Raw genomic sequence first — 4,594 nt, 5'->3', positions numbered from 1 at the left:
GTTTTCTTGCTCCTACTTCGAATTGTATCATGCATACACAAGAAAACAAGTCCCTAGAAACATATGTAGCCCAAAAAGATAGAAAAGATAAACTAAAAAGATAAACAAAAAGATAGAAAACGAAAAGATAGAAAAAATAAAAGATAAAACAAAAAAGATAAAAAAATCAAGTCAAAGCTAATAAATAATCACACAAATAGAATACTTAAACCACGAGTCCCCAGCAGCGGCGCCAAAAACTTGTTGACACTCAGCAAGTGTACCGAATCGTATCAAGTAATAATAAAATGGTAAGACCAAGTATCGTTTCCCAAAAGGACTCACGGCCTAGACAGTTATGTGATTTGTTGATTAAATTAGACTTGTAAACGAAAACATTGTTGTTGAATTACGAAAAATAAACATGAATGCAAGGTTTTGATCAATGGAATTGAAAGATGCAAAAACGGTTGATGTAGAATATGAATGATTATGTTGTTGGGGTTTCCGACTCATCCTATCCACTCTTATGTATTCAAGAGTTCATCTTTCTTCATTAATGTTAATGCCACTTTCTAATTTACCTTAAATCCGATGTCTCGGTGAAGAAAGCCTACTCCTAAACACTAGTTTACAATGTCTTGTTTCCCTAACAATTATTTATGCATTATATTCGCGCAGAAGCTTAAAGGCAACCAATCCTCCTATCCCTATGTCTAAGCAATATTGCTCTTGGGAGAATTTCTTCAGTTCTAGATTTATCTATATGTGTCCATATAAATAACATTAATGATCATGCAATTGAATAAGTTAAACAAAGCATGCAAAGAGCATAGAAGAAAAACCCTAAAAATTAATGAAAAAAAGCATATAGATTAAAGAATCAATTCAATCATGAGAGTTTCAAAGGATTACATCGGTTCCCTAAAACCAATGAAAGTTTAGTTCACCATAGACATGGTAAAACTAGATGAAAAACAATGAAACAATAAAAGATAGAACCCTAGAAGTTGAAGAATAGAGCTTGAGCATCCAAAATCCTCCTCCAAGGGGTGAAAGGAATGTGATTTCTCCTCTTTCTGTCCAAAGATACTAACCCTAATTCGACTAAAACCTTATATAGTTTCCTAAAAATTACAGAAAATAGGCCCAAGCCCAAATAAATGGCACTCAGCGGCACTTTTACCGCTCAGCGGTAAGTGCGGGTCTTCAGAATTGACGCTCAGCTGTAGTTTTGGCCCTCAGCGGTGACTGCGGTACTTCAGAATGCCGCTCAGCAGTAAAATTGGCGCTAAGCGGTGACTGTGGCTCTTCTGTTATGCACTTTCACTTCCTTTCCTAAGTCCAGCTCCTTACTACTTCAACTTCTTTCATCTAATTTATCTTAATTCCTGCGAAAACAAGGAAAACCAAGCATAAAACCCATCCAACTCTCTTATTTCCAAAACTTAAGCAAAAGGTTATCTTTAAGGTCAAAATTAAGTATAAAAATAACAGTTTTTCAACTGTTATCCATAGTGAGATCTCTCAATCACTCTGCTATCACAATGTCACACAAATTAATTTTGCCTTTCATTTTACAAAAATTAAACATACTCAAAAGCAGGTTTTCAAAACAAGGGCTTTTCTTGGCTTGTAACTTGGCTGGGCTAAGAAGAAACATGGTTATTTAGGAATGCAAAATCCTTGAGTTAAGAGAGATATTTATGAAATTAACAATTACACACAGGTTCTCTTTTCAAGAAGATCTTTCCCAACCTTTTTCCCTTGCAGTGAGCTTTCTTTTCTTTCTTTTTTATTTTTCTTTTCATTTTTCTTTTCTTTTGATTTTTCTTTTTCTTTTTGCTCACTGCTTGTTTTCCTACAACCCCAAACTTGAACCTTTTTCAATACCTCACAAATATTCTCAACTCAACTCAAGGTAAAGAATTTAAAACAAGGTTTTCAAAACATGCTTAAGGCTAAAGGTTCAAAGGATGGAATAAGTTGTTCTCTTTTTGTTTGGGAAAAATTCACAAGCAGGCTAAAAAGGGATAAACAACAGATGGTCTTGATCATGTCAAACCTGCAAGCAAGTAATTCAATCACAAAAAATTTGGGCAAAATCATTCATGCTTCCAAAGTAATAATAATCACTAGTACAAAAAAAACGTACAACGTCAAATATTTTGGGCCTTTTACGTCGAATTTGAGAATGACATCATACCGGGAGACGTTAAATTGACATCAAATTTAAAAAATTTGACGTTAATTTAACGTCGAATTTTGTCAATATACGATGTTAATAACTTTTAAATTTTTTTAATTAATTGTAATCCTCTTTTACAACTCTACGAAACCTGAAAAGTAGAACTATGAACGGTAATATAGGATCAACAACAAATAACAACAACAAACAACAAACAAGTTCAACCAAACAACAACAAAAAGTTTCAACAAAAAAAAATAACAAACAAGTTCAACAAATACGTTCTTCAAAACGAAAACGAAAACTAACCTTCAAAAGGTGGGTTCATCGGAATAAAGTGTTGCCACCAGTGAGAGAGAAAGCAAAATGCGCCTATGAAGGACAAGAACACGAAAATAATCGTTGAAAACAAACGAAAATCATACCTAAAGTAGTTAATTAACATGCATTTGTATCAAATGAAAGAAAGATTACGATGGTCTCGTGCACTAAGATAAAGTGAATGAATTTTCAATCTCCCGCTCAAATTTGTATTGAACTCACTAGTCTTTTGACGTCTAACACTGAGGCATTTGACGTTTTATATCCTTTTACGTCGAATTATAATTCTAAATGACGTTTAATAATTGCATTTATTTACAAAATTGTCAGAGGTCATTTTTAACGTTGGCTATTTAGTGTTTAGACGTTGAACGCGTTATGTTATACGTTGTTTTTCCACTAGTGAATTATTCCCAAAAACTCTGGAGTTCAATCCTCACACAGGTTAAATTCGAGTTCTAGAATTCAGAAAAACACCTTGCCCAATATTTCAATTAAACTTTTACCTTAAGCATCTGTTTCACAATTAAAAGCAACCACCTGTATATTTTTACATCATGCATCATCTCAACATCAACCTAAACAATAAAGCATCATAAAGCAATACTCATCAAAAAGCACAACATATTAGAGAAAAATTAAACCACTGCAATATAGGTAATTCAAGCAAGTACATTACCCTATACTACAACGACAACAAAACAATAAAAACAGAAGCAAAATATAGTTCAACAATGAAAACCATAAAAAAAATAAACATAAAAATAAAAGAAATCATGTTCTAGAGACAAAATAACATCCATCAGTAGATGCTCTCATCTCTGCCATCAGAAGCAACGTATAACCAAAAAAAAAAACTTAAACACACAAAGAAAAATCAAATCCAAACCACACAAATAATCAAAATAAATAAAAAAAAATCAGAAACTGGGTTGCCTTCCAGTAAGCGCTTCTTTAACATCACTAGCTTGACCCAGTCTTCATCATCATAGCATCCATCAGTAGATGTTGTCAGTAACATCCATCAGTAGATGTCTAATCACATAGCATCGATTAGTAGATGCTAATATTTCTTATCTTCATTGGTATCCCTCAGTAGACACCTATCTTTCTCATCTTCATCGGCATCCCTCAGTAGATGCCTAATCACCTAACATCCATCAGTAGATGTCTAGTCATCGTCTTCTTCAATAGCAGCATCCATCAGTAGATGCTGTCATTCATCATGCTTATCATAGCAACATCCATCAGTAGATGTTATCTAGCATCCATCAGTAGATGTTGTCATTCACTCATACTTTCTTTTTCTTTTCTTTCTATTTTTATCTCATCCTCTTTCTTTTCTTCCCTCTCTTCTTTTCTCTCACTCTCTTTTTTTTCTTTTTTTTCCTCTACATCTTTCTCTTTTTCACTCAAACTTTCTTCTTCTTTTCTCTCTATTTTTCTCTCATCTAAAATCTTACCACTTCTAATCATAATGGCATGGCACTCCTCCTTAAGGTTAACTTCAGTAATAGCCCCAAAACTTCTGTTAGATGTCTCCTCCAACTTCTTGGCCGATTGACCAACCTTCATCTCCAGGTTCCTTATAGCAGCTTCATTGCTTTTCTGAGTGGAAAGACTTGCCTGTATGAATTGTTGGAGGGTTTCTTCAAGCTTTGTGGTTCTGTTTGAAAGAGAAGGTTATTGTTGCCACTGTTGTTGTTGCTGCTATGGTGGTCTATTGAATTGTCCACCAGTTTGCCCAAACTAACTTTGTTCCATGCTAGGATGAGATTTCGACCCTTGATTGTAATTGTTGGGACGAAACTGGTTACCCATGTAATTAACTTCTTCATTTATATTCTCGGACACAACACATTGACCATTAATATGGTCACCACCACATAGTTCACAGAGTTGCTGGTGAACCTGTAAAACATTCTAGCATTCCTTTTGTGGTTGAGAAAGCTTCTTTGTCAAGACTTCAAGTTGTTGAGTGATGATCTTATTTTGAGCAAGCAAGGCATCATAAGACTGTAGTTGTAGGTTGTGATGAATTTTTTCTTTCATTGTGCATCTCATTATCATTAGTAGACATGTTGTCAGTTTATTCATAAGCTTCCT

This window comes from Vigna umbellata, chromosome 4 (assembly GCF_029865625.1).
Source record: "Vigna umbellata cultivar VRB3 chromosome 4, Vumbellata_1.0, whole genome shotgun sequence".
Classification (NCBI taxonomy): Eukaryota; Viridiplantae; Streptophyta; class Magnoliopsida; order Fabales; family Fabaceae; genus Vigna; species Vigna umbellata.
The sequence above is the reverse complement of the archived record's forward strand: the minus strand, read 5'-3'. Positions refer to the sequence as shown.